The sequence below is a fragment of the Pleurodeles waltl genome, chromosome 3_1 (assembly GCF_031143425.1).
Source record: "Pleurodeles waltl isolate 20211129_DDA chromosome 3_1, aPleWal1.hap1.20221129, whole genome shotgun sequence".
In the NCBI taxonomy this organism is placed as follows: domain Eukaryota; kingdom Metazoa; phylum Chordata; class Amphibia; order Caudata; family Salamandridae; genus Pleurodeles; species Pleurodeles waltl.
The window spans coordinates 222,133,832-222,150,114 of record NC_090440.1 but is presented as its reverse complement, the minus strand read 5'-3'; positions in this window follow the sequence as shown (position 1 = coordinate 222,150,114).

The window sequence follows — 16,283 nt, the reverse complement described above, 5'->3', positions numbered from 1 at the left end:
AGTGGTTATGCTCTCTCATTTCTTTCAAATTGTCACTGACAGGCTAGTGACCAATTTTACCAATTTACATTGGCTTACTGGAACACCCTTATAATTCCCTAGTATATGGTACTGAGGTACCCAGGGTATTGGGGTTCCAGGAGATCCCTATGGGCTGCAGCATTTCTTTTGCCACCCATAGGGAGCTCTGACAAATCTTACACAGGCCTGCCACTGCAGCCTGAGTGAAATAACGTCCACGTTATTTCACAGCCATTTTTCACTGCACTTAAGTAACTTATAAGTCACCTATATGTCTAACCTTTACCTAGTAAAGGTTGGGTGCTACGTTACTTAGTGTGTGGGCACCCTGGCACTAGCCAAGGTGCCCCCACATTGTTCAGGGCCAATTCCCCGGACTTTGTGAGTGCGGGGACACCATTACACGCGTGCACTACATATAGGTCACTACCTATATGTAGCTTCACAATGGTAACTCCGAATATGGCCATGTAATATGTCTATGATCATGGAATTGCCCCCTCTATACCATCCTGGCATAGTTGGCACAATCCCATGATCCCAGTGGTCTGTAGCACAGACCCTGGTCCTGCCAAACTGCCTTTCCCGGGGTTTCACTGCAGCTGCTGCTGCTGCCAACCCCTCAGACAGGCATCTGCCCTCCTGGGGTCCAGCCAGGCCTGGCTCAGGATGGCAGAACAAAGGACTTCCTCTGAGAGAGGGTGTTACACCCTCTCCCTTTGGAAAATGGTGTGAAGGCAGGGGAGGAGTAGCCTCCCCCAGCCTCTGGAAATGCTTTCTTGGGCACAGATGTGCCCAATTCTGCATAAGCCAGTCTACACCGGTTCAGGGGACCCCTTAGCCCTGCTCTGGCGCGAAACTGGACAAAGGAAAGGGGAGTGACCACTCCCCTGACCTGCACCTCCCCTGGGAGGTGTCCAGAGCTCCTCCAGTGTGCTCCAGACCTCTGCCATCTTGGAAACAGAGGTGCTGCTGGCACACTGGACTGCTCTGAGTGGCCAGTGCCACCAGGTGACATCAGAGACTCCTTGTGATAGGCTCCTTCAGGTGTTGCTAGCCTATCCTCTCTCCTAGGTAGCCAAACCCTCTTTTCTGGCTATTTAGGGTCTCTGTCTCTTGGGATTCCTTAGATAACGAATGCAAGAGCTCATCCGAGTTCCTCTGCATCTCTCTCTTCACCTTCTGCCAAGGAATCGACTGCTGACCGCGCTGGAAGCCTGCAAAACTGCAACATAGTAGCAAAGACGACTACTGCAACTTTGTAACGCTGATCCTGCCGCCTTCTCGACTGTTTTCCTGGTGGTGCATGCTGTGGGGGTAGTCTGCCTCCTCTCTGCACTAGAAGCTCCGAAGAAATCTCCCGTGGGTCGACTGAATCTTCCCCCTGCAACCGCAGGCACCAAAAAGCTGCATTACCGATCCCTTGGGTCTCCTCTCAGCACGACGAGCGAGGTCCCTCGAATCCAGCAACTCTGTCCAAGTGACTCCCACAGTCCAGTGACTCTTCAGTCCAAGTTTGGTGGAGGTAAGTCCTTGCCTCACCTCGCTAGACTGCATTGCTGGGAACCGCAACTTTTGCAGCCACTCCGGCCCCTGTGCACTTCCGGCGGAAATCCTTTGTGCACAGCCAAGCCTGTGTCCACGGCACTCTAACCTGCATTGCACGACTTTCTAAGTTGGTCTCCGGCGACGTGGGACTCCTTTGTGTAACTGCGGGTGAGCACCATTTCACGCATCCACGTAGTGCCTGTTTCTGGAACTTCTACGGGTGCTACCTGCTGCTAAGAGGGCTCCTTGTCCTGCTCGACGTCCCCTCTACCTCCTGGTCCAATTTGCGACCTCCTGGTCCCTCCTGGGCCACAGCAGCATCCAAAAAACGCTAACCGCACGATTTGCAGCTAGCAAGGCTTGTTGGCGTTCTTTTGGCGGGAAAAAACTTCTGCACGACTCTACAAGGCGAGAGGGATCCGTCCTCCAAAGGGGAAGTCTCTTGCCCTTTGCGTTCCTGCAGAAACCGCAGCTTCTTCTGTCCAGTAGAAGCTTCTTTGCACCCACAGCTGGCATTTCCTGGGCATCTGCCCATCTCCGACTTGCTTGTGACTTTTGGACTTGGTCCCCTTGTTTCACAGGTACCCCAGATTGGAAATCCAGCGTTGTTGCACTGTTGGTTTGTGTCTTTCCTGCCTTATTCCCCTATCACGACTTCTTTGTCCTTTGGGGAACTTTAGTGCACTTTGCACTCACTTTTCAGGGTCTTGGGGAGGGTTATTTTTCTAACTCTCACTATTTTCTAATAGTCCCAGCGACCCTCTACAAGGTCACATAGGTTTGGGGTCCATTCGCTGTTCGCATTCCACTTCTGGAGTATATGGTTTGTGTTGCCCCTATCCCTATGTGCCCCCATTGCATCCTATTGTAACTATACATTGTTTGCACTGTTTTCTAAGACTATACTGCATATTTCTGGTATTGTGTATATATATCTTGTGTATATTTCCTATCCTCTCACTGAGGGTACACTCTGAGATACTTTGGCATATTGTCATAAAAATAAAGTACCTTTATTTTTAGTATAACTGTGTATTGTGTTTTCTTATGATATTGTGCATATGACACTAAGTGGTACTGTAGGAGCTTCACTCGTCTCCTAGTTCAGCCTAAGCTGCTCTGCTAAGCTACCATTATCTATCAGCCTAAGCTGCTAGACACCCTATACACTAATAAGGGATAACTGGGCCTGGTGCAAGGTGCAAGTACCCCTAGGTACTCACTACAAGCCAGTCCAGCCTCCTACAATGTAGCAGGAAGTAGCATTTGCCTCAAACACATTTAGAGGTGTGAAGAACTTTTACATTGTTATAGAAGCGTTTGCCCTTTGTCGGGCAGTGAAACATTTTAAATCATTTGTGAGGGCCAATGAGTTTAAAATATGGAACATAAACTTTTTTCTAAATTGTCTTTATTCAATTTTTGTAAACAGATATAGATGGCCATAAAGAAACCAAAACAGTGTCCAGAATAATAGTCTGCATCTGCATGGACCCTCATCCTTGGAGACATGGTGATTTCTGTGTCGGACGAAGTATCCTTGGATTTGTAAGGAAGACCATCTGAGGAGGGGCCACGGAGACAGGAAGCAATGAGCAAGAGTGTTTTCTGTCCTTCTGTGTTGGCATTGGCGATGGAGTAATATGCTGACCAGGTGCCAGCTGACAAGACTCATGGCCTCATCTTTGGGAGACGGTGATCGACCACGGTCGTGGGGACCATGTGGCTAGTCAATTGGAGGAGGTGCTTTATTGTTGTGCCCAGGCCCATGCCTCCTCCAGTTCAGTGAAAAAGAAGGAACACTGGTCCGCTATAATTTTGAACTTAGTCAGAAGGAGGAAGGCATGTTTCAGGCCAAGCTCCTTGAGCCTCTGTTTTACTACCATGAAGGATGCCTGACAGTGCTGCACAGCCAGGGTATAGTTTGAAAAAATAATGACTTGGCTGCAATCAACAATATAATGTCTGGCTTTCCTGGCTGCACTCAAGATGATGTCTCTGTCCCAAAAGTTTAGGATTTTTGCCACAATAGGACATGGTGGGGCTCATGAGGGGAGCAGCCAGTCCAAAACACGTTGTGCCCTCTCTCTACAAACGTATTTGAAAAGAGCAAAGGAGCCATCTCCTTGATCAGCCAGTCTTCTATAAAGCTAGTCGGATTTGTACCCCCTCTGCCCTCTTGACACCCCAGAATGCACATTTTGTTGTGGCGGGTGCACCACTCTACATCCTCCTCTCTGCCTTCAGTGGAGAAGTGTGGCACAATGGTTAGAGCGGCAGACCCTGATGTAGAGATCTGGCTCGGGACAAGAGTTCTATCCCACCTCGGTGGGTCTTGGGGCCAATTCCCTTGGACCAGATAATTCTCACCTCAGTGCCTAATCTAATTAATGGGTGTAACTCTGGTCAATAGCTTGAGCCATATTTATACTTTTTGACGCAAAACTGCGCTAACGCAGTTTTACGTCAAAAAAATTAGCGCCGGCTAACGCCATTCTGAAGCGCCATGCGGGCGCCGTATTTAATCAATGACGTTAGCCGGCGTTAGCCGCCGGCGCTGCCTGGTGTGCGTGAAAAAAAACGACGTACACCAGGCAGCGCCGGCGTAGGGGGATATGGAGCTTGGGCATCAAAAAATGGGGCAAGTCAGGCTGAGGCAAATTTTTCGCCTCAACCCGATTTGCGCCATTTTTTTCGACTCCCAACCCCCATAGAAATGACTCCTGTCTTAGCAAAGACAGGAGTCATGCCCCCTTGCCCAATGGCCATGCCCAGGGGACTTCTGTCCCTTGGGCATGGTCATTGGGCATAGTGGCATGTAGGGGGGCACAAATCAGGCCCCCCTATGCCACAAAAAAAATAAAAAAAAAAAACTTACCTGAACTTACCTTAATGTCCCTGGGATGGGTCCCTCCAGCCTTGGGTGTCCTCCTGGGGTAGGCAAGGGTGACAGGGGGTGTCCCTGGGGACATGGGGGGCACCTCTGGGCTCCTTCAGAGCCCACAGGTCCCTTAACGCCTGCCTTTTCCAGGCGCTAAAAAACTGCGCAAAAGCGGCCGTACGTCATTTTTTTTGACCCACCCACTCCCGGACGTGAATTTTGCCCGGGAGTGTAAATACGGCGCACATGCCTCGGAGTAAATTTTTTAGACGGGAACGCCTACCTTGCATGTCATTAACGCAAAGTAGGTGTCCACGCAAAAAAATTACGCAAACTCCATGGACTTTGCCGCTAGACGCGTCTAACGCCAAAGTATAAATATGGAGTTAGTTTTGCGCCGGAATTGCGTAAAAAAAAACAACGCAATTCCGGCGCAAACAGAGTATAAATATGCCCCCTTGTTTAATCTCCAAAACGGCCCTGGCAGCACTTGGATGCTTGGCTTTACCCTGGGGTTTGCCCAGGAGTGGGTGTCTCACAGGGAAAAACTAGGAGGGGTTCCACAGTGGTATGCGTACAGCGCCTTGAGACCCTAATGGGTGAGTAGTGCGCTTTACAAGTGCAAAGTTTACAGTTTTTTTCCAAGAGCCTCACAAGATCCAATAAGTCTGTGACCTGCCATTGAAGATCCAATGTGGGGGCTTTAAGATCATGCAGAGCATTCTCATTAGTCTCCAAGAGCTTACACTGCTTAAGGAGTAAGCCAAAGTCAGGTGCAACGTAGTCCACCTTAGCCGCCAGGGAAGCCCTTGTGTCAGCAATAGCTTGCAAAATCATACTCAGTTTGTCTGAGGAAGGAGGGTCTGGAACAGGTTGCTCCCCACCACCTTAGCTGAAGGTATAGTGGAGGAGATCCCAGAGGCAAGAGTCGTCCCATTTCCCTTTCTTTGAGAAAGGCATCATAGAGGACTAGCTGGTCCCCATGTGGATAGTATAATGACGTAGTGGACAAAAGATGCAGAGATGGTGAGTGATGGTGTGCAAGAGGCACAGAGAATGGCTTGCTTTACCCTAGACTATCAGTATTTATGCTGGAATAGGAAGGGACAGGTACAAGCAGCCTACTCCCAGGCACCTGTGATTAAGTGAAATGCCAAGCCACAGGCCCTTGCACCGGGACTCAGTTCCCAGAGACATGAGAAACTCCAGTGAGTCACCTCATACAGATGGCAGGATAGGGCTGGTGAGTCATTAGTGTCACCCACAACCCAGGCTGAGTCCAATCCAAAGAGCTTATGTAGTGGGGCCCCCACACCCTAAACAAGCACCCGCATACCCTTCCAAGTGAATACTGTGCTAAACAAACCACCATAATATAACCATAACATAACACCAGTCCAGGTCACTGATAAGGAAGCTACTGCGGGTGGAAGAATGTAGAGACTCTAGGCTCAAAGGCAGGAGAGGGCAATGCCAGTAGTGTCCCAACCGTGGCAACAAGGAGGGCCATCCAGGAAGCAACGTGAGCCCCCCCACGTAGGTCCCCATTCCGCAGTTCTAATCCAGAAAGCCACATAGTATTGAGCACCGGGGGCCCTTCATAGACAAGAATGTCTAAAGGGCTATCCTCCTCCCACAGGAGTATGGTTCTTGCCCTATGGAGTCCATTGTTGTGGAGGGAATCACGCTCCAGGGCAGGTTCCCCAATGCAGGACATCCCGGTGCTCCAGCAAAGTCAGTTCCTGGGTGTCTGGGCCCTGCAGCAGAGCCAGCCGCAGGCTGAGTCCAGGCCAGCCATGCTAAGAAGTTACAATAAAGGCAGCGATGCATCTGTTCTGAAGTGGAGCTGAATTACAGGCCTCAGCCCATCCAGCTGGGTCATGTGGGTTGAATGAGATACGCTCCTATAAGAAGAGGTGTGGAGCCAAGGCGAATGCTGTCACACGGGGGGCCCCACCACCATCGGAATGCCCACTGTCTGCAAACCAAACAGTGAGCATTCTGATGGTGCCGGGCTGGTGGGCCTCTGCACTGCCCATGCCATAGCCATGGGCAGTGCAGAGGCCCCCCTGTAGCTCCCAGCACTGGCTTTCAGCCAGCCTCTCCATGGCGGGGTCCCCACCATGGAAAGGCTGGCGGAAAGCTGAGTTGTAATCAGCCAGGCGGCGCTGAGTTCAGCACCGCCCTGGCTGAGTATAACTCCGATAGCCGTCACCCCATTGGGAACTATGTTCCTGGTGAGGACTGCACTCCCCTGGCGGTTCCACCTGCCAGGGTTATATTGTTGCAGTCGACTGCCACAGTTGTGGCGGTCCGACCGTCACCACGACGTCAGCCTCATAATGAGGCCCTAAGGGCTTGATTTAGGTCTTTGTGGAGGGAATACTCCATCACATATGTGACGGATATCCCGTCCGCCATATTATGATCCCATTATATCCTTTGGGGATCGTAATACAGCGGGTGGGATATCCTTCTTTATGACGACTATTCCCTCTGCCAAGACCTAAGTCAGGCCCTAAGTGACAAGTCAAATTCCTTTCAAGAGTCACCTCTAATTCCAGTTGAATATCCTAATAGAGCATGGCAGAAGGTGGGTTTAGACATCTGGGGTCCATCTTTGCAGAGGGTTTGCAAGGTAGATAGGCCTTTATCAGAATGGATTATTATTGCAATGGCCTATGGTGAAGATGATCCACAGTTGGTTTCATGTACAATGGAACAGTATAATGTGAGGGAAACATTACACAGGTGCTTTTTACAGTCTTTGTGAGTATCGATTAGCGTCTAATAGATTTTATGGAGCATTATAATAGTATGCCTAGCGATTGTCTGCAAATCGTGCTGCAAATTGGACTTGGAGGGAGCTCACTCCTTTTTATATGCTCCGTGGAAGGGAGGCATGTACTAAGGAAAGTCAGTCTTGGATGTTGAGGCCCACTGTAGAAAACGTACGTTTAAATGATGTACAGGAAATAGTGAAGAATAGACAGGAAACGTATGTGTAGTATTGTATTGTGCACAGATCTACACATCATTTCTGTGTGCCGGTGTATTGTTTTATTCCAACATCATGATACAGTACATAGTGTAGTCTAATGTAGGGGGCGCAATGTGTAAGGTGCTCATTGTGTGAACAATATAGACAAAATACTCAGGGTTTCAGGGTAGTAAACACTGATTCAATATGCAATATTATGAAATATTTGAACCTCAATTTGATATATATTCCAAGGCAACTCCCCTGAGGTACTGTCCATGTTCGACCTTGAGGAATAAAGACTCAGGTCCCATCAGGACTACCCTGCCTAAACTTGCTAATTAAGAAAATGCCCGTTAGTTTTAAATAATCAAAACATTACATATGAGAGAAGTTTCGATGTCTCATACGTACCTCCGTAAAAAGAAAAGAAAAAACGGTTTCTGAAGTCCATGATGGTACCACTTCCCAATCAAGCAAATAGTATATACACCTAAAAAAGACCAGTTACTTCATTTAAGAAAAAGGGGTAGTTAAATTCCCTAACAATTTCATCTAGTACATGTGTACTTGGGTATGTTATGTGTGTTGTCTATAATCCAGCCCTCAAAATAGACACATCGAAGTAAATGACTTGGGTAGTTACTGGTAATCTTCTCCCAACCCTCAAGTGAGGGCAGGGAGGAAAGCCAGGACTGTGGTGATGGAGATTAGTACTCGGAGTAATAAAGATTACCGGTAAGTAACCGAGTCATCACCTTCCTCGTCTCTCTCCCTCGCCACAGCCCAGACAAGATGAGCATATCCCAAAGCTCATAGGAAGAGAAGGAAATGGATGACAGTAGCCAAAAAATACTGTGACACCAAGTGATTTATTGAAAATTATGCCAAATGATTACTAGTTAACCAATTGTTGAAAGGACCACATAACCAAAAGCTTTTGAAAATAAGTCCCAGATATGAAGTTCATAATGGGAAATACATTTTTAGGAACCACTGGAGCGGCATAAATATCTCATAATGAACCACCCTTGAAAGAAGCCCATGAGGAAGAAACTCCTCTAGTGGAGCACCTTTAGATCACTCTAGGCATGAAACTAATATCTGTCTTTATCCATCTACGCAAGGTGAGCACTGTAGGACGTTGATCTCTATTGGCGAAACAAAAAGAAATTAAGAGTAAAGGCCACTTTAGAAAGTGGACTTTCTTCAAATTTTTTTGGTTTGAGTTCTATCCAAACAAATCCAAGGCCCATATTTATACTTTTTGACGCTAAACTGCGCTAACGCAGTTTAGCGTCAAAAAGTTTTGCGCCGTCTAACGCCATTCTGAAGCGCCAAGCGGGCGCCGTATTTATGGAATGGCGTTAGACGGCGCAATCAGACCGGCGCTGCCTGGTTTGCGTGGGAAAAAACCACGTAGACCAGACAGCGCCGGCGTAGGGGGAAAATGGCGCATGGGCGTCTTAAAATGGGGCAAGTCAGGTTACGTCGAAAAAATCGTCTTAACCCGACTTGCGCCATTTTTTAACGACGCCCATCCCCCATCAACATGACTCCTATCATTGTAAAGATAGGAGTCATGCCCCCTTGCCCAATGGCCATGCCCAGGGGACTTCTGTCCCCTGGGCATGGTCATTGGGCATAGTGGCATGTAGGGGGGCACAAATAAGGCCCCCCTATGCCACCAAAAAAAATTATAAAAAATAAAAAATTATACTTACCTGAACTTACCTGAATGTCCCTGGGGTGGGTCCCTCCATCCTTGGGGGTCCTCCTGGGGTGGGCAAGGGTGGCAGGGGGGGTCCCTGGGGGCATGGGAGGGCACCCGTGGGCTCATTTTGAGCCCACAGGCCCCTTAACGCCTGCCCTGAGCAGGCGTTAAAAAGTGGCGCAAATGCGCCGTTTTTAGCCACGCCAACTCCCGGGCGTCTCTTTTGCCCGGGAGTATAAATACCACGTAAAGGCCTGGGAGTCATTTTTTAGACGGGAACGCCTCCCTTGCATATCATTAACGCAAGGAAGGGGTTCACGCTAAAAAATGACGCACATTCCGGGAACTTTGGCGCTATTCGCCTCTAACGCCATAGTATAAATATGGCGTTAGTTGGCGTTAGTTTTGCGTCGAAATTGCGTCAAAAAAAACGACGCAATTTCGGCGCAAATGGAGTATAAATATGGCCCCAAATGCTCTCAACAGGTGCAGAGTATGCCACAAAACGTCCTGCTCTGAAGAAGAAGAGGGGTAGAAAGAATGTAAAGCAATGTCTTGAGAAAGATGGAAAGAAGAAGAAACCTTGAGAAGAAAAGAAGTATCTGGACAGAGAACAACTTTCTCAGCAAAAATCTTCAGAAATGGTTCATGGTAAAGAGGAGCAACTATTTCCCTCAATCTACAACTGAGGATATAGCCACGAGGAAAAAAAACCTTCAAAGTCAAAAATGTCAGAGGTAAGGAAGAGAGGGGGTCAAAGGGAGGACCATGAAAAAAAGAAAGTACTAGAGGAAGACTTCAAGGAGGAATAGGCATGTGAACCACCGGACTCCACAAAGGAAAACTCCTAAGAGTCTAGAGGTAAAGACTCAAACTGAAAAAACAGAAGGCCTTTAATAGCTGCCCTTTTGCTTCTCAAGGTTGACACAGATAATCCTTAAAGGAAACCATCTCTAAGGCATTCCAAAATGCTACTACCATCAGAGAGGTAGGGAGCATATCACTTAGAGAAATTAACCCAATGATGTTAATAGACTTTTGGAGAGCTGGCTTTCAGTGAATCCTGAATGATAGAGCAACCACAGGAGAACATCATAATCCTGCAAACTGGGATCCCACAGAGAGAGGAGATGAGACACAAGGCGGTACAGATGAAGACGAGCTCAAGGCACTAACAACAGGGACACTGCCATGTTTCCTTGAACAGGAAGTCAATCTCTCATTGTGGCCTGGTGTAGGGCCAGGAGAAGAGAGAGCTGAGTCATTAATTTCTGATGTCCAGCTTCCAGAAGAAAAAACTTGCCCTTTAGAGTATTGAAGTGGGCACCAATGAACTGAAATTGTTATGCAGGAACCAGGAAGGATTTCTTTGGATTCCGGACAAATCATGACTCTTGAGGCAATTGCATACCAGCTGAACTGCTTGAGTGGCCTTAGAAAAACAAGTGTCACAGATTAACCAATCATCCGAGAAGGGAAAGACTAATAGACCCATGGAATGTAGGATTCCTACCAGAGGAGCCAGAGTCTTTGTAAACACTTGAGGTGCTGAAGAGAGACCAAAAGGCATGGCACAGAACTGAAAGTGATGCCCAAAGCAGAGAATCAGAAAAGCCTATGAGAAGCAGAATGAATAGGAATGTGGAGATCAGATCAAATTAGGTCAGACACATGCCAGGAGACACCAGCAAGAGAATATTGCAAGCCACATCCTGAATTTTTGATTAAGTATATACAGATTCACTTGTTTGAGACTGAGGACTGGGTGAAAAGCCCATGAAGGCTTTCGAATCAAAAAAATCAGGGAATACCTTCCCTGGCCCCTACCTGCCTCTGAAACTGAAACTATTGTAGTATTTACTAGACAATTGCAGGGGCAATAACGTGTGTTGGTTTCAAGGAGTTGGGGTTTGAATGAGGAAGTGGCTTGGAAGAGAAGAAAACCTGATCATGTAATCGTTCCCAACTACCTGGAGAACCCAGGAATCTGAAAACATCAGCTGCCCAAGTTGAGCAGCAAGAGAGAACCCTTCCACCCACCACTCTGGGATAGTCATGTCTTAAGGATGGGAGCAGGAGAGTCTGGAGGTTCCTGCTGGGATCTGTGGTGGGAGTGCTCGAGCTTTTTCCGTCACCCTTTGCAGGGCTTGAAAAACGCTACTTTTCCCTCAGGTTGATGGATCTTTTCACTTAGTGAATAGTGTGGTAACCATTTACAAACAATTTAAACCCAGACAACAGTTTAAACACCATGACTCATGTGGCCACAGAAGAAAACTCCAATCAATTAAAGATTCAAAACTTTATTTATAACCACAAAACAAATGTCACATAAATTGTGCACATAATCAAATTGTAAAGATAAATGAACACCATAGGCTGACCAAGTCTGTGGAACAAGTTTAATCTACTCAACATCAACACCATTAAACATTTAAGAACAACAATGCATAATAATAAAGCAATTACTTGTGAGGGAAAGACATTTTAGTTCAAACAATGAATTAATTAGTGAATACATTTTGCAAAGATTCAGAATTCAAGGATTGGGACATAGGATCTCCCTACTACTAATCAAATCAGGACAAGCATGTGTGAAAGCGGGCTACACATGTGGCCAAAAGTCAAAAATAAAACACAAAAATTATTTAGAAAACATCTATCTCGGACTAAGTTAAACTAACTAAGAAAAATAGAGACAGGTATCAGCATGCTAAATCTACTCAGAAAAGCAGGCCAAGGGAAAATACAAGTTGCATTAGAATATACCTTTCCTAGGTTCAACATTCAATTCAGTTTCGTCAGCAAAACATGCAGATCATCATTAAAGTCCATTAGAAGCACCATCACGGGGAAAGTGCAAAACACAAGCTGCACATGGAAAATTAGGACTAACCAAAAGGACAAATTAATAGAACGAGATTTGAGAAGGGACTGCCACTGAAACTTACAAGTCCTTCCTGATAAAAAATACTCAAATTGGAAGGGCGTGGTTAAGGCGTCAAGATGGTGGTCGCACTTTTGTAGTGCTCTGGACCCCTCTATCATCCGCCTTCAACCGCATTAGTAATCCACCTTCATCTGTGGCCCCTTCCCATTCTGGGGGCTTCACCGTCCCCACCTGACAAATTGAAGGCACCAACCGGCTCCTCAGCCCGGCTGTATGGCATCGGTGGAACGTGGCTGCCCACACCCAAGATGGCGGACAGCGGGCGAGATCGGTGCTACGGGCTGTGCTTAAGGCCCTAAGGAGACGCTGCACCGGATCCAATTTCCACTGGTGAGCCCTCCTGTTGCGAAGGCCGGCGGGGGACCAGAACAAGGCTTCCTGGCATTGGAGGCTGTGGCAGGCCAGGGGCCCAGGACTCGGGTGAGCGGAAGAGGTGACTCAGGGTATTGAGTTGGGAGGCTGCGCTAGTGGTCAGAGGGAGAACCCCCCTCTCATCTTACACCCCCTTCCGCTTTATTGGAGCGCCTGGTCTTCTGGGCAGATGTGAAGGGAAGTGCGCTGCGGTGGGCAGCAGCAGGTGGGGCCAACTCACCGGGGGTGCTCCTCTTGCCATCCCAGGGCACCCCTCCCCTCCCAGCGAGACGGCGGCCAGACGAGCGTGAGGATTGAGGGTCAGAGACACCATGTCAATGGAAAAAAACGACATAGACACTATGGGGGCCCATAGGTGATCTCTTCAGGCGATCAGCTGCGGGCGGCGAGGAGAGCAATCAACGAGCGATTGTGGGCCCCCGGATCCTGGAGCCTCACCTGCAGCTGGTTGAAAGAGGGAGAGCATGTCAGACCTGAACCGTGGAGGAGGGCATTGACGACCCTGGAGCCACGTGTGGCTAACTGGCTGGACTTCACCAGTGGACTTCTGCCAGGTGGTCTCATACTACACAAAAGCCGGAGAAGTAATCATGGGCAAGGACAAGTTAACACGGCAATCAGCGGTGTAGACGCGCATAGATCAATTCACTACGGGCGCAAGTGGGACCGAGTGGAGGATCGTGCTCGGGGTGAAGCGGGTGATTTGCCAGCGGTGTCTGGCGACCTGACAACGATCCTCCAAGCCATTCAAACATCCCAAGCAGCTGTGAAGTCTAAGATTGGGGGAAGATAGAGTGGATGTGGCCCTGATCCGGCAAGACCTCCGCAATGCCACAGCTCGAATCACAGAGGCGGAATCGAGGATCTCCAGGGTGGAAGATGACATGACCGCTCTCAAGGCACAAGTCTCCACATTAACATCTCGCACATCGGAGCTTTACTGAAGGGCCGAAGACGCCGAGAACAGGTCCAGGTGAAACAACCTTCGTATGGTAGGCCTTCTGGAGACCACAGTGGCATCATCCTTGGTAGCGTTCCTGGAGGAGTGGTTCTGCTCTTGGATGCCGGTGGACCATCTTACCCCATGGTTCACAACTGAGCGGGCTCACAGGGCTTTGCAGTCGAAGCCCCCGCCGGGCTCCCCGCCCAGACTGGTGATACTCCGTCTCTTCAATTTCAAAGACAGAGACGCCGTGCCACAGGAGGCACGCTCCAAGGGAGACCTCTTTTGCAATGGGGTGAAGGTCCTCCTTTTTCCTGACTACACGAGGGATGTGCAACAACAGCGTTGCTCATTCATCGAAGTAAAACAGAAACTGAGGGCAATGGATATAACATATCATCTTCTGTTCCCGGCGAAACTCTGTGTGGTACATGGAAATAAAACTCACTTCTTTGAACAGCCTGCCGCAGCGTGGACGAGTCTGATGGAGGAGGTGCTGCTTGGTCTATCCGGCGAGAGTCTAAGACTGACACGGGACGGAGCACTGCCAAACAGCCAGCAGAAACGATCATTCACCAAACGCCATGGCACGTGCTCGAGGAGGCGCAGGGAGCGTCACAGCCCTCGTTCGAATTCCCCCTTGGAAGCCCCACACATGGTCCCGACAGGACAGCAACAGCTGATGGGCCCTGAGGGGGATAGGGGAAGTCCAGAACCACAAAGTTCATCGTTGGGGTCATTGGATGGCTCAGACCTATCCCGCAGCCCAGCACTGTAACTTTATGAGAGGAAAGATGACTCTGGGGAGGGGGCTACTTGCCTTCAGAAAGACCAAATGCTGCATATGACTAATTACCATTTACTGTTTAATTGATCCAACGTCATGGAGTGGTCCACCACTGCTCAATCAGTTATTGTTCTATCTCACTAGGTTTGGGAGTGAGAGGATATATATGGGTGACAGATGCTTCTGGGGGGAAGTATGGGGTGGGGTGGGAGTTGGGGGGCATGGGAGTTTAGGCCTTGTTAACATTCAGTATTACGTTGGTCTGTTTGTTTTTGTTAGGCAGAGCACAGGATAGGGGTTACAGAGAGCCAATTGACAGAGTAAGAGTATTTGTTCAGTTGTGAAGGGGGCAAAATAAGGGAAGGACCCCAGGCCAAGAAATGGCACCACCCAGTAGCAGCTTTGCGACACCCAATAATAACCACTCCGATGAGCCCGATGAGCCCGACACAGGTTATCTCATGGAATGTTAATGGTCTCTTAGACAAAATTAAATGCACTGCAGTATTTACCTTCATACACCGATACCGACCCGATGTGCTCCTACTGCAGGAGGCGCACCTCTCGGGCGAGCAATTCCCCTTCTAGCTCGAAGGGGTTTTGATAGAGTGTATCATGCAGGGTTTATGTGATGGTCGCGGGTGGTGGCGATACTACTACACCGTTCATTTCCCATGACGACAATCCAGGTATGGAAAGACCAGCAAGGATGCTACGTGGCCATTACTGGGAAGGTTGACGGTGTTACGGTTAATGTGGTCAGTGTTTACGCCCCACCGGCAATGGTGCGAGGGACCCTTAAGGACCTAACCCAATTACTCATGGACCTACCACCGGGGCTCACTATGCTGGGGGGGCACTTTAACGCAGCTCCAGACCCTACTTTGGATGTGGCTGGTCCGCTCTCGGCTTACAGGCACGCCATGACGGCGGGGCTCACGGGATGGTTCTCTGCTGTGGGACTCTGTGATGCCTGGCGGGTGTGGCATCCGAGACATCGGCAGTTCACTCATACCTCGGTGGCCCACGGCTCGCAATCTAGAATTGACTTGTTGCTTTTGCCCAGCACTGATTGTAATTGCCTCTCCCATATTGAAATTTTAGCTCGAGATATTTCAGACCACGCACCCCTTCAATTTGCTGTGGGCCACTCAGCCACTCACTCGGCCTCTGTGGTGACTGAATGCTTGGTACTTACAGGACGAGACTTACGTTGGGCGGTTGTGGCAGGCACAGCTTGAGTACTTTAATCTTAATGAAGGGTCCGTGGCTTCTCCCAGAACCCTGTGGGCCGCAAGCAAGGCGGTCCAGCGAGGTGCAGCCAGAGGCCTGATACAGGTTCAGGAGTGCTTGAGAGCCCAAAGTATTGAGCAGCTGGAAAGGCGGGCGATGCGTTTAGAGAATGAACAAGAAGCAAAACCCAGCGAAGGGGTAACGCGACAACTTCTATTAATACACAATGAAATTCGAGATCAATCCCTAGAGGATGCGAAGTATTTGTGGCGAGCGAGCACTGCAAGGATCTATGGCTGAGGGGACAAAACTGGAAAGTTGTTATACTGGCTGGCATCCCACCATCGGTCCTCTAGGATCATTCCCGAAATTTATGATGGGGAAGGGACCTGTGTCGCAGGGCACCAAGAAATAGCTGATGCTTTTGCCCGGTGCTACCAGACACTGTATCGGGCCTTGGCATCGATAGATACAGACCATGGCCGCCGGCTGCTAGAGGAAGTTCCCTTGCCGCGGTTGCCCCCGGCGGAGGTGCAGATCCTAGACGAACCTCTCAGAGAGGAGGAAGTCGGGAGGCTATTTCTGCGTTGGGAACGGGGAAAACTCCAGGCCCTGACGGGTTCCCGTCTGAATATTATAAGGTGTTCAAAGAAAATTTGGTGCTGCATCTATTAGCACTCTTTCCGGAAGCGGAGCAACACGGGTCCTTTCCGAAAGGACTAGACGCCGCCACCATTGTGGTGCTTCCTAAAACCCAACCCCCATTGTTACAATGTGCAGACTATAGGCCGATATCTTTGATCAACAGTGAGGTAAACATTTACGCCACTATCCTCGCCACACGTCTCAAGAGG